This window comes from Coloeus monedula, assembly GCF_965178545.1.
Source record: "Coloeus monedula genome assembly, chromosome: 1".
Lineage (NCBI taxonomy): Eukaryota > Metazoa > Chordata > Aves > Passeriformes > Corvidae > Coloeus > Coloeus monedula.
In genome coordinates this window covers 68,598,705-68,618,379 of record NC_138781.1, presented here as the reverse complement: position 1 = coordinate 68,618,379, position 19,675 = coordinate 68,598,705, and the positions used below count along the sequence as shown (strand labels likewise).

Genomic DNA, 19,675 nt, shown 5'->3' with positions numbered 1-19,675 from the left:
ACCCCTGGTATTTTTTCAAAAGCATTTGTGACAGGCTCCTTATTTTGGTAGACCAGATTTTGCTTTTTATTACTAGATTTATAATTCTCAATGCACTGCAAACAAAGTGAAGAAGAATTTCAGGGCACAGTATTCAGAAGCTGTTGTTCAAACCTAATTGTTGCATTTCTAGCCCTGATTATTTGACGTGATGACATACTACATGAAAAATCTGGTAGCCCTTGATTTCCTGAAACAAAACCAAAGCTTCCTTTTATAGCCCTGCAAAAGTACATTGTATCAAAGCAGGTAAACTGGAATTCAGCCTAAGATGGTAGGATCCTCTTGATTTGTGTGAAAAATTATGGTTCTGTTAGTTGTCTGCAGGTCTCTGGAGGAGAGGGAGGGCCTTGTATCACTAAAAAACAATTCCTTTCGGCTGGCTGGAGAGAAGTATGGATAGCATCCAACGTACAGACATCTCCAAGTACAAAGATTATAATAGACATGTTGATGACCAGTCAGTATTGATATATTAGGAAGTATTTACATAACTCAGAGTTGCTGACTACTGTAGAAATGTTGTTTCAGGCCCTGTTCCCACTGGCGTTCCTCCTGTTGACTTTTGGAGTGTTAAGATCAGACCCCTTTAGCTCAAATTTGGAGTGAATTAAGACTGAAGGAAGCATGCATGTCCTGTAGTTGCCTTCCACTTTTGGAGGGGAGAATGGAGGAAATAACTGACCTGTGCAATGGTACCAAAGTACTTTATGGCATCATCAAGCCATACACTGAAAATAAAGCTTTCCTTAAGCTATTTGAGATATTTCATTTTCATCTATAGCCTAAAGTGTTCCCTGTTAATGGAAGGCTTGATGTGGTTTTTATGCTTTCCTCCTGAAGCTGTTCTTTGACAAGGAGAAGAATGTATCTAATTAACATGCACCTTTCTGTATGTGGATTATTATGCATTTATTATTTTAAGTTGGTGCTATTATATGAAAGTTTCTCCAGAACTCTGGCACCTTGGTAGAAAGGAGTGACAGTTTAGTGCATTCTCAGCTGTGCAGCTCTAAAATATGTTGGCTTTTAAAGGCACCTAAGTGTTACAATAAAAATACCCTTATAGCCAAAGATCTGTGACCACAGTCTAGGTAACTGCAAAAGAAAGAGATTCAACTAAATACTGAAACGGGGGGGGGGGGGGGAAAAGGCAAAAATTTTTTTAAGAGCAGTAGAAATGATGAAAGACAGAATTATTATTCTCTAAATATTACCCCTCCCAACCCCCAAAACCCCAAAAAGCTCAAGAGTTCCTTATATGTAAAAGCCCCTATCAGTTAGGGAATATATGTGGAATGAAAGTCTGAAATACTAAATTCTATACATTTGATTGATATTCAGGGCTCAGTTGTACTCAAGAAAAAGACTAAATGTGTATCTTTGCTAGAAACAACAAAAGACAACTTGGGGAAATGCAGAAGTACTGCTAGAAAAGCTGAATGATACATTTCTATGTAAAATGCCATGTGACTAGTATAAGTGCTGTTCTGTCCCAGATAGGGCTGCTGAAATTGTAAGCAGGTAGCAAAAATTTACTGTTACATATTTCATAGATAATAATTGTTCTGAATGCTTTAAATAGTACAGGAAATGTAGTGTCACAAACTTGACATTTGAATATTAATATTGATACTGAAACAGTTCACCACAAAGAGTGCCAGGGCTGCAGGAGGAAGGATAGCATTTTGATCAGATAAAGACAGAAAAGCTCTAAAACCCTTCATTATACATTGAAGAAAAGGCCTTGTGAAAACTGAGACAAAATTACATTTCAGGATTGGACATTTTATATTCTGTTTTGGTAATACCTCTGCAGGTAAAGTTGGAAGCAAAGGGATGTCTTTGCCATTTCTGTCTTCCCCCTTCCTCCCCCACTTGCAGTTTGATGAAGACTGTTTCAAAAAAGGGAAGAGCACAGGGCTGTGAAGTGTTTTGGACTCACTTCTACAAATACATGCGTGGATGTGGGCTCAAGAAAAGACAAATGGGCATGTGACTGGTGGCCAGTCTCAAACTTGCTTGAGATGCACTGTAAGTTATCCTCTGTAAAGCTGAGATTTGACAACTTTAACAGGTTGTCAAAGTGACAGGTTACTTTATTGAAGAGAGACTCTTCTTTTCTAAACATAAAGCAGTGCTGACAGTCCCTTTTTTTTAACAGGCAAGCTTGGTCTCCCACATCTGTGTGCACATGGGTGTGTGCACAATCCCTTACTATGAATGTGTTAATGGCTTGCTCAATTTTTGTAGTTATGTGTGGTGAGACCAGGAGAATATGGCCCTTCATGTACAAGTACACAGTAAGTTTCAGCCTACCTACATGATGGGGCCCAAGGACTGTGTCCTCTTTTCCTTCACAGTGGAACAAACATCCCTCAAAGAGGATGCAAAATAAAGATGTAGACTGGTGAAAAACTGGTGATACTTTGCAAGCAGAAGAGGCCAGCCCAAGCCAAGCCCCCTGAAGGAAAAGGAATGTTTCTGTTCTGTCGCTCTCTGCAGTGCAGTGCTGGTGTGGATGTGCCCCATTGTTGATAAATCTCTTAGTGGCTTTTGGCAATTGTTGTTATGTAGATAATTTGGTAAGTCACTTAGCTGGTGGTAGTACTGATAGGTACATTGCTTTCCAAAATTCCTTGTCAGTGGAGTATGTAGAGTACATTTTTGGCTTTGTACTGGTAGTACAGGTTGCACCAGTTTGATTTTAACTGTTTAGCTATATGCAAACTAGTTAAAGGAGTTTTATTTTTTGGGACAGGAAGGAAAAGTTTGTCAGCCTCCTTTCTGAAAGTGTTTTGGTAGCTGTGACCGCTTTTTCCATTCAAAAATATATCTTGTGCTTTCAGACTCTCTTTTTTTTCAGGTGTGATTAATGGAAATTTTTATCTTTAGAATGCAAATGGAATTTTAGCATACTTTTGCACTGTATAATGCTTCTTTCTGCAAAAACTGCTTACCAGACAAATTATAAGGACAGGTATGTATTTAAAAACCAACCAACCAAAACCAAAGTGCACTTTACCTTCTGAAGTATTTATATACTTGTAGTTGTAGGTGCTGCAACCTATTACACCAAAGTGACACCATTCTGCTTTGCCAAGTGTGAGCAGCTCCCTTTAGCTGCGTGTTGCCACTGTAGGCAGGAGGAAATGTTGGGCAGTTCGCTGGAATGACAAAAGCCTTTGTGTCTCAGTGGGTGTAACCTACATGGGAGCAACCCCTCTGAGGTACCTTTTGCACGGGGATGTTGGGGAATCACAGATCCCTGGCAGTCCTTGGCATTCCTGTAAAAAGGGTGGAACAACAGCACTTATATTAAGAAATGCAGATCCCCTGCTGCCATGTACAAACTCGGCAGACTCCTGACCCCTGGGTGATGCCAATGGCATTTTAGCCTGCCCCAGTGAGTTGTTAAATTTGTTAGGCACAATCTCATTTTCACGAAGGAGACCTGGACTAAGATAGTAATGCATTGGAGATCTTACTCTCCAGGGCTGTGCTGTTTGTAAGGTGAATTCACAGCATGTACAGAGGGAATGGAAAATGTTGTCTTGGAAGCATTCCAGTGTGTTCTTATTTCAAAGTCATTTTGCCCAGGCACAAATGTGGGTGATTGTATGGGAGCCTCTAGAGCTACAGGGTGGAAGGTGTACCTAGTTAGGTATATAACTAGTTAGGCTATAACTAGTAAATGATATTTTATTCTGTGGCCAGCTATTCACCTGACTATTCAGACCTCTGTTCTAAATAAAACCCAAGAAAATAAAATACTTGTGAGACTTTGGCCGGTTACAAGATGAGTTGCTGCTGCAGATGGTTATATAGATCTATTTTATTGGCTGCTCCCCATGCCAAAATGTAGAAAAGTGTCTTGATTTTGAACTGCCCAGAAAGACAGCCCAAAATGAGAGTAATCATAATGAAACAAATTACTTTTTTTACACCCTATATTTCCTCTATTTCTTCAGCTGTTTCCCAGAATATTGGCTACTTCTACTGCCAGTGATAGAATAATAGGTTAAATTAATTTAAAAAAAATTATAGTATAGTTGCTCAAAGGAACACAGAAGTAAATTGCTAAGATAGCATTTATCTTCTGATTTAGTGTCTGAACCTGCTTCCTTGATGTTAGTGCAAATTAATGAAATTAGGATCATACCTTTAAAGAAATAAGAAAAATAAAAAACCCCTAAACCCCAAGAGTAGTATGTTTGAGCTGATCAACACAAAAGTGTGACTGAAAAATTGTGACATAAGCCTAAATGTCAGCTAATTGTCATGGTGAATGGAATAATCCTCCATGGAGCTGTGAGTGGCCAACATGTTATTGTGCATGAGGGCCCTATTAATCCATAGATTATTGACAGAGCATATGGTAACTGCTCCAAAGCATGCCATGTATGACATGCTTTTTGTATTGTTGTTTAAACTGCATTCTAATGTATAACTGGGGGAAAAGGTACTCTTAAAAAAAACCATTTTGCATGGTGGTATTTGCTAGCAATATGGTATATGGCCAGGACGTTCAGTAGATAACTCAAATTCAGTATGCTGCAGAATTTCTGATTTTGCATTTTAAAATACTTATCATTTCTGGAAGTACCCTGGGGTGTAATTGACCACAACCTTCCTCTTCTAGATAATTATTAAATGTTTGCTTTCAAAGATGAATCTTTAGCCCTTTGGAGTGTGAATTTCATAGCTAGTGATTTTAAAATCTTATAGTCAGGACTGTGACCCAGAATATTTTTTTACCATTCTTACTGTCCTGTTGATTAATATATGTGAAGTACCAAAGCCCATTACCTGAATGCTGTGTCCCCTTGAGTGCAGTTCATTACCCTGCCTTTTGGAAAAATTGAGGAACAGCTAGGAAGAGACGCAGGCAGGACCAGAGAGCCTTATGCAGTTCAATCCAGAGATAATTTCACCTGGCATCACTTGGCTAAGGAGAGAGAAATTGCTCATGCCTCTGGTCAGAGCTGTGTAGTTACATATGAACCCTTGGGAGTAGGGAATTCAAACCTGGCAGATGTCTTTCCTGGGAGGACATTTTGGAGGCTCTGGGGGTAGATTATGGGAGTGCTGGGGCTCTTTAACCTCAAACTGTGGAAGCTAGGGCCTGTATGCTGTTCGGAGATGGGCAACTGCCTGGGTGCAGGTGACCAGATTTTAATTTTTCCCATCTGCCCCTGCAGCAGCTGCTCTTCGTGGGTTTTTTTTCTGCTGCTCTGTGCTGCTGCAGGGTCAGTTTTATCCTGAGAGCATATGCTTGTGGGTGCTCCATGCCAGTGGTGCAGCTGGGGCCTGGGGCTGAAAGAGGAGTGAGGGATGTGGGGACTGCCTGTGAGCCTGATCACCTTCTCCACAGTTTCAGGAGACCTGGAAAATAAGGCAGTTAATTGCTAAGCCCGGCGTTTGTTTAAATACAACTCAAATGTTGCATAATGTCTATTACCTAAACTTTTCTATCCTTTTGGAAAGTTGCCCCTTAGGGATAACCGGATACAAGAGTGTTGCACTGCGTGTGCATAAAGGCGGGAATGTTCCTTCAGGATGTTGCGGCCCTCACTGGAGGTTGTGAGCAGCAGAGTGTTCGTTTGCAGTGTACTTGTGGTTTTTAGTTTGTACTCTGTGGTGGCAGTAGTGACCATGACTGTGGTCTGTGAACCTGTTGACTTGGAGCCTGCCTCTGAAGAGCAGGGACTCAGGAAAGCAAAGCTGGCTGTCAGCTGGTGCAGTTGTTCTATGGTGGGCTTCACTTTTATCAGAAAAATCTTAAGGGCCTTGCAAGTGGAAGAAGATTGAAAGCTTGCTTGGCCTTTCTGCAGGTGAAGAGAGATCATAAAAGTTATCTTTTCGGTACGCCAATTGTTTTTTAGAATATTAATTATATTTTTTCATTTTAGTGTCATTTTCCTTGTTTTTTCCCCTGCCCATTTTGAGTCAGTTAGCGCCGCTTTCTCTTTGACTATATGTGCAGTTGTTGATAGCCAAAATTCCTTACTGATCCAATAAAGTAGTTAAATGAGCTGCCTTTGAAAACACAGCAGGATAGATAAGTAAATCTATATAAAAATTAATGTTTAACAGAGAGCATCTTTGATAAAGTTACCAAACATTCTGCAGGCAGTGTTATAGTTATGGCTGTTTTCAAAGAACTTGAAAGCTTTCTGGAAAACTCATCCTTTGGAGTAAAATGTTTTCTGCTTGTTTCTGTTATGAAAGGGAATAAAGTGTTACTGTTGGTATTTGTCAGAATCCATTCATTTCTTGTACCTTGTAGTAAATGATAACACTCCCTTCCTATTTTTGAGATACTGAAGCATGGAAGTGAAAAATGCCTTATTTCATTATTTTAGATATAGGCAAATAATCCTTTTTTTTTCCCCCTTCTCTTGAACTATTTCTGACTGCTCTTTAAAACTTCCATTGTACTCCTGGTAGATGGGCCTGAAACGGGAGAAACCATTCCTGAAAGTTCAGCCTCGTTCATATCTGAGCATGCTGCTTCTCTTGCTTCATTGTGAATCCACATCAGCCCACTGGTGTGATAACAGGGAATGAGCTGCAGAGTCATCCATACCTTTGCTTCATCTTGAGCAGTCAGGCTGGCAAGACAGTGGAAAATGCTCCTCAGCAGCAGGTTTGATGCTTAGAAAACCTGATTTGGGAGTAAATTCTGGCTCAGATGGGGACAGCCTTGCTCCTGTCCTGTGCTATTGGTGCCGTGGTACAGGGTGACAGAGGAGGAGCAGCAGGCCGTGCCAGGCTGGGTGCCACTGGCATGGGCCTTGCCCACATGTGGTTGCAGGGAGGGGCCTGACAGGGGGTTTGCTCAGGCAGAGCTCTTCATGCTGGGACTCATGGAACCTTGCTGGAATTCAACTGAACAGTATAATTACTATCATTTTAGCTCCCAGTCAGCTGTAATAGGTACCAGAAAGCTGTTTCTCTTTGCATAACTTATTAGAAAAGATACTTTACTTTCCTACATGTATGCCTTATATGGAAGAACAGGCGGTGTGGTGTTTTGTCAGGAGACAGCATGAACTCTATTTTCCGGTGTCACAACTGGCAACTGTGAAATCTGCATCAAAATGCTTTTACCAAAGCATCCTTTAGGCCAGGGAAAAATACTGCTGGGTGCCCAGGGTGCTCATACCTGAGCTCAGGGCAGATGCCTACTCTGGTCCTCACTGGCATCAAGGGAGTTAGTGGTTGAACTGGGGAAGCTGATCTGGGCAATCTTCCAGCCTGAAGGATGCGAGGCAGAAACGGATGGGAGGAACTGTAAGTGATATAAGGGAAGCAGTAGGCTAGAAGAAGAAGGGTCCAATAAAATCAAGTAATAAAACATATCCATAAAACGGCAAGACTTGAAGTTTGAAACAGTAGCTCTATGCTTACATGCCTGGCACAACTTTCATTTCTAATTTGTCTGCTTCCTTCAGGCTTCCTCTTGCCAGAGAGGTGGTCTGTGTGCTCACTGTCTGCAGCTGGAGAGTCCCTGGTCTGCTCATGCCAGTGGTGGTAGAGTACCACAGGTAGATAGGAGTTTTCCCTGTAGCAGTCGTTGCTCTTGGGTGGGTGTGCTTGGCTGGTTTTCCAGATCATAGACTTCAGGCAGTAAGGCATTAGAAATATTATAGTCTATTAAATATACTGTGGAGCATTTGGCTGCACTAACTGCTGCTTTTAATAGAGTTCAGATCTGACATTTTTGGGACTGAGAGGGTTTGGACGTAAACTTTGTTAAATTGGTTTTGAAAAAGGAAGTTCTTTCATGCTTTGAAGGCAAAAAAAATATGAAGACAGAACTGCAAGTCTCTTCCTTAAATCAAAGTTTTCTGCCTGAAACGGGAACAGCTCAGCAGAACAGTTTGAGTAAACATGGCTATAACTGCTTATCTGAGACATTGGCATCCTCTCTTCTTACTGTGTTACTTTTTTGTGGTATCCTGACATCCCTCAGTCACTGATGTGTTTGTTCTCACAGCACCTCCTTTGTAGGCATATACTTTTGTGTCCATTTGATAGTTGCCACCAAGATTTGAGGCTTTATCTGAAGAGCTTGCTCCAGGAGTTTCTACACCTCTGCAGATGAGATTTTGGAATTGCTGTCTGAAAAGTCCTTCCTGCCTCCAGCTCTGAATTTCTCTCTGTCTCTGTTGTGGCTTCTTTACTTATTAAGTGGGGAAAAACCAGAGGCAACTGTTTCTGAGTCATCCCAAGTCAGTGTTCAGCCCAGAACAGGATAAAATCTAGGCCAGTGATGGCTGGTGTATAGTTGTAGCCTATGTGGGGGGGTCAGTGAATGTATTATAAACACTGGGAGATTTCCTGAAAATCACATATGTATGTGAGAGTGCAAGGAATTAGGTACCATACTCTAAAGCTGGTGCCTGAGTACGGGATTGTGATTCTTCTCCTAGGTAGGAAAGATGCACCATATTGCGAGAATGACTTACTGATACCTAACATTACAGCTTGGGTGAGTTTTGCCTGTGTGTGTTCAAATAATGTAGACTCACACTGGGTCTTTTATCCAGGAAGCATTGCCACATGCAAGTAACTTTTGTGCACTTCAAGTGCTTCCACTGTACATTGCTTGAAACTTCATTATTAAAATTAATTTTTAAGTTAATACTTTGCTCTTAAGGCCAGCTTCTAAAGAAACAAATATAATTTGTACATGAACAACAAGAAAAATATTTTAGTTATTGAATGTAGGATTGTAATGTATTTGATAGGTCTAGTAAAGTAAAAAATTTAGTGATGTTTCATAGAGTACTTCTGTGTGTTCTATAACATGTTCTTCAAAGTAATGGAAGAATAAGAAATGAGAAGTGAGAGAAGCTTCTTGTTTTTTCATGGGAATTAGTGTGTCTGTAGATTTTTTAGGCTCTAGTATATGTTCTTCCTCATTTTGGTTAGGTTACGAGGAATAAAATCAATTAAAAGATGAAAAAGAGAAAAAGAAGACTGTGTCTTTCTTGCTAGTTTTGTTGTGATTCAGGCAACAGTGCATCAGGACATGGGAAGTGATCTCAGCCATATTTTTAGTTATAGTTTAAAAATGATGAAATAGTGTCCAGAATTTTAAAGCTAGTGCACATGCAGATGTAAGTATATTCCACTGCCTGTGCCAATCTAGTACATAAAGAGCTTCACCACTGTTTGGATCTGCTCTTCTTTCCTAATGGGCTGCAACTTGTTTACTAATGCTTGAAAGCATGTACACATCAAATAAATCTCTGGTATTTGGGCCATAGTGTACCAGCATTATGCAAAGGGAAGATTAACCACACTCAGTATTAAGCTACGATCCACTTCACTCTTGATTCCTCGCCATAGTAAATCAACCAAACCATCAAAGAACAGAATTAGTGGAAGGGTTCCTCGGACAATAGATTTATTTCCATGTTTATTTGTGTTATTGTTAAGAAAAGGGAAATCAGCAGAGCAAATCTGCCTGGGGCTCAGGGCATTACAAATTAATCCAAAGACATGAAGTGAGCTTTTGGGTGTGGAAAACCAGCACCAGATGCAAATGCTACATAGCTGCATCATATGGTGTGTATGGTGTTGCTGCAACAGCTGAGAGGCAACACGCCTGCTTTGACTGCTGCTGCTCTTAATAGGTAGTCTTTAGCAAGCAGTATATTGACAAATCTGACATAGAGTGAATTTGCAACATTGACTCAGAAGACTTTTCCTAACATGAAGCATCTTTAATGCGTATCATTTTAGCTCTTTCCTGTTTTTACTCTGCTCTCTTTCAGTGAAAAGGTCAAGAAAAGCAGTAGCTCAGTGGCTGAATTTTTCTGAAGTGCTTTACAGCAGGGAAAGTGGGGAAACCTCTTAAAGTGGTGTCTTACTCAGTAAGTTAAGCCTTTTTTCCTTCAGTTAATTAATTTATTTTTCTTTGATTTTTTAAAAATCTTATGTGTCAGAATAATTATAGTGACTTAGAAGGTATCCCCAGGCAAGTGTGAAGCTCCTCATCCCCACCTTGGCTTTCCCCCTCCCCCAGAAGTAGTCTTTGCCATATGAAACCTGTTAGCCCACTTTGGCAGATGTGGAAGTGCGCAGCTGACTCAAACACTACCTTAACATGGCTGTTCCTCTGCCCCAACTGGGGCTGGCTGCTGCACTCATGTTCAGAGATCTACGCTGCAGAGTGCACGCCTCTTTCTTCAGCACTTGCCCTGCATGTGTGTGTGTGTGCACCCACACACTTCAACAATGCCCCCCCTTTGTCTTTGCACTCGGAAAGCCACCAGCTGCATTAATGAGAGATTTTTCAGAGACCAAGAAGGGAACTTTTTGGGTTTTCCCCTACAGCAGTAGGATAGGTATATTTGATATTGCTATCACTATCACTTTAAGGAATAAAAGAGAGAGGACTGTATCAATTTCTTTACAATAACAGATATGGGAACTCGGGAAGATTTTCTTTAACATAAGTAGAGGTTCAGTTAGTGCTGCTGCCTTATGTTGATTGCAATAGAAGGTCAGAGCTGTAAAAAGTTAAGTGTTGAATATTCAAATTTAATTTGTAGCATCAATTTAGGATGGCTTCTAAGTTTAATTAGTCTTAAGCGTGCTAAGTACTTCCAGCTGAGGCCAGAAGGACTTTCAGCTGGTCAGCAGTTCTTGTGATTTGGCCTGATACTACTTACTATCATTTTCTTGCACACCTGATACTTCAGCATTTTTTGCAGGTATGAGTTTCTTTGCTCACATCCTTTTATGCCTCATTTGCTAGCTCTTCTGTTCTGGAAAATTGGCAGGATGACAGCAAGCAACTCCCTCATCCTTTTGTGTTAGGACTAATCCTCAGGGTCCTTTCTGATGTGTCTCCAGAAATACGTATTCAGCTTAGGCTGAATGCTGATTTGATTTGTAATACTAAAATGTGAACAGTGCAGATCACTTTCTGTCTCTTAAAAAAAAAAAGAGATCCTGGTTGAGGTGTACATGAACAGTTCCAGAGTTTTAAACTCAGTCACATAAAATATGTTTCTAAAATACAGATGTACTTTGGCACATGGCAGAGTACTTTGCTGAATCTGTATGTTTGTTTTGTAAACTTGGAACTTTACAATTAACAATTAGATGACCGATCACTTAACAGGTTATAGTATTTTATGCTCTGAATTGTGCTTTGGCATGATAGATGGATTTTTATTTTGATTTCAGATTATATGTCTTGTTTTTACTTTTTTTTGCTTAACATATGATTTAATTAAAGTTTTGTTGCAGTGATTGACAGTTGCTTTATTTGATACCTGTTTATAGACATTTATTCATTACTTTTTCAGTGTACTGATATTTGTCAGAAGAGAATAGTATTATTTCTTTTGTCAATGATAATGAGGCTATAAATTACTGTAATTTTGGGATACTTTTCTGGTATGAGCAAACAGTATTCCCTTGGTGAGTTTTCTGCTGTGGAAAACTAGGTTATGCATGATGTATTTTAGAAAAGACCTGTATTCCTCTGAAGATGAATGGCATTATGTAACTCCTGGAAACAGAGAAGAATCTAAATGTATGTATATTCTTACTCAAAGTACGGCAGCATCTGCAGTGTTGTTCCTCCTTGTCCATCGGGGGGACAAGAAATGATTGGTTGTGGGTTCTGTTTGTGATTTTATTTATTTATTTTTTAACCCCTCTTTTGTAGGACATGGGATGAAGGGTTCAGCTGGAACACCTCAGTGCAGTCACCTGCCAGGTTCTTCCCAGAGCCACCCTGCGCTTGCCACTGGTGCAGCTTTGTTAGGTCCCAAGGTGACAATACCCACAGTCACCAAAGATCAAAATGAAAGTCACACAGATGTGTGGCTTTGTATTTTACTGACACGTACAAGAGGATTTTGCAACATTACGGCTCCAGTAAGCTGTGGGAGTAGGGAGGATATGATGTATTCTTCCCTGCTAAAATCAGTGTTAACATTCTTGGCACTGTAACTGAACTCCGCAGTAACTTGTGGTGTACATTTTAAAAATGCACCAAACAGCACACACTGTTTAATTCTGTGTTCTGTTACGCAACAGAGTGCGATTGCCTCAGTGAAGCACATCTGCATTGCGAGAGTAAACTCTCCTGGGAAGCAAGCGCATCTTCCACAGAAGTAGGAGTGAGGCGTGGGCTGGGCATTGCTATTTTGGCAAGCAGAGGGAGCCAGCGTTGGAAAGCTGCCTCACCTTTCACTTTCCATGGAACTTACCCTTTCTCCCCGTTTCAGGCACCAGCCACTGCCACTTGCTTCTCCTAGTGGTGGCACGGGGCTGGGGATGTTTTCTGTGGTTGATTAAAGCATTTATCAGGGTTTTGGGAACCATGGTCTTTGTTATCTGTCTGGTTTGTTTGTGATCTCTGAGCAGAATAGGCTGTTAGGGAGCAGTAAACAATGCAATTTGAAAAAACATCTGGAAGAGCTAAGAAAATGTTTTGGTTTTACTAAAAAAGCCAAACTAAACCACACCTGTGTGATAGTATTTTCTTTAACAGTTAAGTCGTCAGCAGTTGATGGAAGGCACAAAATTCCTGTAATTTTTATACTGCGTTTCAGTTTGCTTCTTCAAGTCTTTCCTTTGCTGGAAGCTAAGTGAGGCTCCTGCTGTCTCAGTTCTGGTGAAGTTCTTCCTGTCATCCTAAAGGTTGGTTATCAACCCTCCTTTTCCTCTTATCAGCATGCATTACATTTTTATGGCAGTGCTTAGCAAAGACTTTCCAGCGGTGCCTATGACAGTGTAATTGGACCCCTCTGTCTGACAGAAATTACTCCCTCTTTGATGGGGGGCTCTGGCTGCTTTTTAACACAGCATTCTTTGAGGCAGGCTGGGTGTGTAGTTAGCTGGCCTGTAATGTGGGTGCACAGCATTTCACCAGGCACTAGTCAAAGTAGTTATTCATGGTTTGCTGTAAACTTCAAGACGGGAGTGAGTGAGATTCCCCAGGGGTCTGTCCTGGCTTTGGTAATACTCACTGTTTTCATTATTGAAATGATTGATGGAGCAGAGAGAGCAGTTGTTAAATTTACATAGGATAAGAAGTGTGAAGGGGGGCTGCAGGCTTGCTGGAAGGCAGGATGAAAGTTTTGAGCTGCCCTAGCTAACTGGAGGAATAGTTTGGGAAAAAAAACCTGAAAAACAGCTAGGATACAAACATAAAAGTGCTATAGAGAGGTAGAAATATCCAGTTGCATGAGACAGAATGGGGCTGACTCAGTAATGGTTCTACAGAAGAAGGTCTGTGAGCTGGTATTGGGCCGTGTTGGAGTTGCAGTTTGGCCTGGTTTGGTTGAATAGGGTGGTAAAAAAATCACAGCTGGTTCCCAGACTACCAAGAAAACCAATCTGTGATGTGTCCTTCTCTCTTCTCCCCTGGGACCTGGGCTGCCTGTGCTCTTCTGAGTGGGCAGCTTTTTTTTTTGATCCCCTGCCCACTTTGGTTCTGACCCTGAGATGGTGACCATGCCTGTAGGGAAGTGTCCCAGCTCAGATCCTCCCAGGCTGTGTGCGCAGGACAGTGCATCTGAGAGGGAAAGGGATCGCAGACCTGAGACCGTAGGTGTCATGCAGTCATACAAGGAACAAGGGTTCCCCATCCATGTTCCTCAAAAAAGCACTGTCTTAGGGTGTGTAAAGAAAAGGCACAAAATAACCCGCCCACTCCACTCAGTGTTTGAAATGGCTTAATACCTAGTTTGGGGCACAGCACACTCAAGAGCCAGCTGGATGGTGTCCAGGGAGAAGGCAGGAAAAATGATGAAAGATTTGGAAAACATGACCTGGGAAAGAAGATGAAAGAATGGGGATTGTTTAGTCTACAGGGGACAAGGCCAGTAACAGACATGATAGTAGTGTTCAAGTATGTGGAAGGTTCCTACGAGGAGGAGGGGAATAAACTGTATTGCCTGACTGCTTGGGTTACAACTAAAAGAAATGAGCTGAATATGAAGGTGGCAAGACTTAGGTAAACATTTAAGAAGGCTTTGAAATTATAAGGGTATTTTGGTGCTGCAGTTATTTGCCTTTGAGAAAGCTGTGGAAGCATCATCACTGGAGGTTTTTATAAAACAGACAAACCTCCTACAGGAATATTTTGGGCATTGCTTTGGGTAAGGAGGTGGAATACATGCTTCTGAAGGTCGTTTCCCAGGAAATAATGAAGAATTTTTTTTTTTTTTTTTTTTTTTGATTCCCTGAACTTAGGTAATCTAATAACCTAGCAAATACCCCACAAGATAGTGGCAATTCATTATTGCAACATACCAGTGGTAAATAGACAGCTGATTTATGCACAAAACCCAATGATGATGATACCCTTCTGTTCTCTGTTCTAGTTTAAAAAAAAAATCTGAGTAAGCTAATTTTACTGGAGCGTTTCAAAAGGCTGTTCCTGTAAATATCTTACTCTGTACAGAAATAGAGGAAGTGATGTTGGTTGGCTTTGCTTATTGAAATAGCGTGCAAACACTATCAGTACCTGTTATTGATTGTACATAGCATGGCCATAGTAAAGCCAGCAGTACTCTGTGAGGCACGGGAGTTTTACAGTGGAGCATGATGTTGTGTTTTCAGTCTTGATGTTTGTGCACTTGTGTGCTTCTTTCATGTGGAGTAGGGAGCAAGCTGGGAAGAACTAAGCTTTAATTACCTCATTGCTGTCTATATCCGAGTTACTCTCCGTTGTCTTGTTACATTGAGTGCCTTGAGAAATGGATTTTGGTGTCCCCATGGACACTTTAATCCTTTTTTTCCTCACTGGAGGATCACTTCTATGACTTTGAAAGTTTCTGCAGGTCCCCTGAAGTCTTTCAACTCTGCTTCTGCTATAGAACAAAAATGTACTTTTCTTTTTGAAACACAGCTTCCCCTGTTCTTGTCGCTATGCATGACAGGGAAGAGGAGGTCTCATGTGGTGCTATAATCCATGAGAACAAGCTGGGTTGATGGAGTTGTTACAGGACACCCTTAGGAGAGCTCCCCGAGTTGTGAGAGCCGGTTTGCCTCCAGATGAGAGCAGCCAAGCTCCTTGTGTCCTGCTCAGCGCAGCCTCTGGCTTGACAGCCCTGAGGGATGTTTTGTCACCCTCATCCTGGGCCTAGGAGCACTGACAGAGGACAGTGCAGAGTCACCATGTGCCCAGCATGGATTTAGCAAGGCTTATTGTAATCCGGGCAGTATCCACACTAACCCCGAGCGGTCAGACATCACCACGCATTCATGTCCCCGGCCCTGCAGCTCTGGCCTTGCACTGCTGTGCATATGCCAAGAGGACCTGCTGCTGAGCCACTCCTGGTGCTCCTGCCACCTGGAAGGGCTGCCCTGAGCACTCAAGAATTGCTGCTCCTTTACCTCTTGGCAAAAGCTTCCTCTTCCTAGTCTGCTGCTATGCAGGTCTGTGTCCTGATCGAGTGTGATAACAAAATGAGGACATGTATTCACATGTGCACATACGTGCATATATTTTAGTCTCTTGCCTTTTTAAAATACAGAATAGTAGTGTGCACTTGTCTTTGTCCCAGCGTATCTGCTTTGCATCAGAAAACTAACGTTCTTCATGATCTTGAGTGTCCCATCTCATGAGAAACAAATCAGCACTGCTCTTCCTGTGGAAGTTCTTCAGGGGATTTAAATTGCTGATTTCAATTGTGACTAAAATCAGCAATCAGGAGAGCTTTACAGAAATCATCAGCTTCTAAATCTTGCTTTGCATTTACTCTTTTTGGTTATAGTCCTTAAACAAGAGAATGCTTTCAGTACTTGAAATTATTTCATATATCTTTTTTTAAACTTGTACTACATTTTATTTCTACAGATGTTCTACCAGTAATCTGCTCCAACATAGATTTATGTGGGCCTCTAATTTTTCTATTTTTTTTTTTAATCAGTGGTGTGCGAATTTCTGTTCACTGTTTACTAGATTAGATTTTTGCATGCAACTTGTATCAGGCTATATTCACATTAAAATAAACCTTCAGCAAAAATGCCCTAAAAGGAGATTCTGAAACATTTCTGTCAAACTTAACTGAATGCTTCCTTAAAATAGGAGGGGAGAAGAGAAAAAAATTCAACTTGTTTTGCCTTAAAATTAAGTAATTTTTAAAAGGAACAGTTAATTGTAGTTATTAAGTCAAATTTGGTTTTTTGGTCACAGTATCTTAGATAAGAGTTTTGGGAATCATAGATCTTGAACTCTTGCATATCACTACTGTTAAGAAATTATTTTAACTCCTATTTTCTTACATGTACAACTTCCAGTTTCTTTCTTTTGTTTGAGCCAGCTGTGTAACTCCGCCTGCTTAATGAAAGGCATGACAGATACCCTCCCTGGCCTGGCAGAAGACTCTGCTGCTGCAAGCTTCTGCAGGCTGTCTGGCAGTCCTGGTTTAAAAAGTGTAGTCAGTAACTGATAGCAGTTTTGAGGTTTGACTTTCTTTGTGACTTCAGCAGGAAACACAGCCTTCTCTAAATGTTGCTCGAACAACAACCCCGAATTCTAACAGTTTCAATAGATAAAGCATTTGAATGTAATATACATTTTCATAACCTAGTTTAGAATATGTCTTAATTTACATACATAAATGCATGAGAAAGAAATCACTTACATATATTAGCCTGTATGCAGAAGGTGGTGACCCATCTCCACTGTGCCCAGAGGGGGAGAAGAGGGTTGTGTAGCAGACTGAGGAGAACAGAGCTTGAGGCTTTGCTGTTATGTTCCCAGTCATATTCTTGGATCTTGCAAAGGTGACTCTGTCTTTCAGATTCATCCAGCTGTAAATGAGGAACTGAGGCTGAGGATTGTTGAGAGATTTTAGGAATAAAGTTAGTAATTTTGTTTTCTGATATGCTACATAATCTCTTTCAGGAAAAGGCAGTGATGGCTGTTGGTCCCATGGGGGGCAGCGAGCTCAAGGCACATATGGATCAAGTGTGATAACACTGATCACTTGTGGAATCTGGCAGTTTTGTTCTCGGAGAGCTTTGCAAATACCAGCTGGAAGTAAAGATACTGGAAAAACTAATTTTCTTTCTCTAGTGTGTATAGGAAAGTCAGTTCTTGGAAACTGGGGAAGGAATCAACAATGTGGTGCTGAGATAAATCTTAAGAGATGGGCATGGGGGGAGGATTGGGTGACTGCCTCTCTTCTAATCTCCCTTAGCCATGATTTGGCTGCACACTCATCCCAGCATTGCTCCTGGTCAGAGTTCACACATGGGAAGAAGTTGCTGCTCCTGGCATGTACTGTGCTGGTTAACTCTTAGCATCATAAGCTCTGTGCTCCCTCACTTGTACCTTTCCCTTCTCTTCTCCTAGCTTGGTGCTCATCCTCAGCTCCCTCTGATGCAGGGACCCTTGCCTAACTGCGTCTTGCAGCTCAGCTTAGAGGGATGAGTGCATCTGATGGGTCCTTTAGAAAGGCGATGCTCAGAAGTGTGTGTATTGCCAGGGGCTGTGGCTGAGAGATGAGGAACCTTTTTGCAGAACTCTGTCATGATTTGTCATCCATTTGTCACTGTTGAGCAGTTTCTGCACTGGGGGCCTGAGAGCCCTGTGGTGGGAGTTACATAGGTGCAGCACTGTCTGCAGGCTGAGGACAAGGGAGTCCTCACTGAGTCTGCATCTGAGTTCTGATCACGGTTTGTCACTAACTGTGATGAGGTTAGTCGACACTGTATGTCCACATGCAAATGGCACACTGATTTCAGGAACCATCTGCAGAATAAATAGAAGCACTTGCATCATGAGTTCAAAGCAGATCAGTAAGTGTGAAACCCAGCAGTGCAATGTGCATGAGGGTGTTTCAGCATGGCCAAGACCCTTCAAGGGGTAATGGAAAGACTAAACTGGGGGAAAAACTGTGCATCAGCTTCCATGAATCCTGTGCATTTATCTTTTGGTTTTGGGGGTTTTTTTGCCTTTTTTTTTTTTAGCAGATTGCCAGTGGATGCTATAATCAGGAGTATGTTTGTTTGTAGACTTACAAGGGGAAGGCCAACACAACAATTTGTGGTTGCAGACTGATTCACTGGCTGCTACAGCCTTCGAATGGTGGGCAGGGCAGGGTGGATTCCAGGAGCACAGACACTTAACTGCAGGCCACTAAGGGGGACCTTCTGTGAGTGAGTAACAAAAGGAATTTCACTGCACGCAGGCCAGAAAAATATCAGCTAATGAAGCTTCTAAGATAAGATTTAAACTGACAGGAAATGAAAACTAACTTTACTATTTTTCATACAGGCTGACCACCCTCCCCCTTCACTAATGCTCCTGATGACTGTAGGGGAGCAGTTCCTCTACCTACTTCTTGGAATACACACACTTGGGTTAGAAAAGTGCATGACCAAAGTGCATAGCCAAGCTCTGCTGTCAGTGGGGCTGCAGTGAGCCTTGGCTCTCAGTCCAGCTGTATTTTAGACAAGTCCTTGCTGTCGTTATCTCCATAAAGCTGCATTTGAAAGCAAGGACGTCTGTAAAGAAGGAAAGTACAACACTTTCCTGTCTCTCTCTCTCTCTGCCTGTAATCTGTTACAACAGATCTGTTGCTGTGGCAGAGTGTGTTCGGCTCAGCAACTGCTCTTCCTTGGTGTACCTGCCAAATTTTGAAATCTATAAATAAGGATGTTTGGAGCAGGGGGAATAGACACACCTTCTAACTCCATTGAAATGCTTGGACATAACATGCTTATTTTGGCAGAACAGATTGGGAAAAACAATCTCTCTCTCTCTCTCTCTCTCTATATATATATATATAGCTAAAATATAGGGACTATCCCAAATAAAACAGCTGGTGTATCTATGTGGCTAAAGCAGATTTCCTTAGATTTATGCTAGTCATGCTATGAGCTGCACTAAAAGAAAATTATATGTCATGTTTCACCCCCTTCAGCTGCAGACCTTTGCCAAAGTTTGTTTCTTAGAAATTAGATGAACCTGATGAAGCAGGACCTTGTGTCTAAAAATAGAGCATTTTACTTTCCATCTTGCCCCTTACAGGCAGGGTATAATTTTACTTCATCCAAGAAGTGAGATGAGAGGTGATTTGAGCTTTGCCTTATGTCTTTATCCTCTTCTGAGCTTGTGACAGAGGACCTTCATCTTTCCTGGCCAGGTTCAGAAGTGGAAGGATCCTGACAGTGAGGAACCACCATTGCAGGTTGTTTATGTGGTCAGGGCAGCATTTGCATTTTGCAGGTAATGTGGCCTTGCATATGACTGTATGGCTTTTGCTGCTCATGAACGTGGGGCTAAGTGTTCTGCTCTTGCAGCAAAACAGGGTTTGCAACCCTGAACAAAAGGATGGAGCTTTAAACCCGAGTTTTGCCACCCGAGCTGGAGTGTAGCTCTGCAAATAGCCCCGGCTGCCCTTTCAGCTTCTTGAGACACGTACGAGCTGTGCAGCTGCAGCTGCCTCCGGGCTCTGCGGGTGCATGCAGGGGAGCCGGAACCGGGCTGGGGGGGATACTGCAGCCGCCTGCCCTCGGCACCTACCAGGAAGGCCAAGTCTGACAAGCAGGGATGGAAAAGCTGGCTGTCGGCCAGGTTGAATGCCATGATCCCAGCGACAGCTTCCTTCCCCTCTTCTCTTCCTCCCCACCCCGCTGCCTG

The 19,675-nt window shown here is 41.8% G+C and overlaps 1 protein-coding gene across 6 annotated transcripts in view; it reads left to right on the top strand.

Moving 5' to 3' along the window:
• Window positions 1-19,675, top strand: part of ATXN1 (ataxin 1) — a 222,227-nt gene that overhangs the window by 18,779 nt on the left and 183,773 nt on the right. Inside the window, exon 3 of one of the 6 annotated variants that reach the window (XM_082291365.1) lies at window positions 9,828-9,926. The exons of the other annotated variants lie outside the window; for them this stretch is intronic. The gene's annotated coding sequence lies outside the window, so the exon portion shown is untranslated. The remainder of the gene's footprint in view (window positions 1-9,827; window positions 9,927-19,675) is intronic. 6 annotated transcript variants of the gene reach the window in all.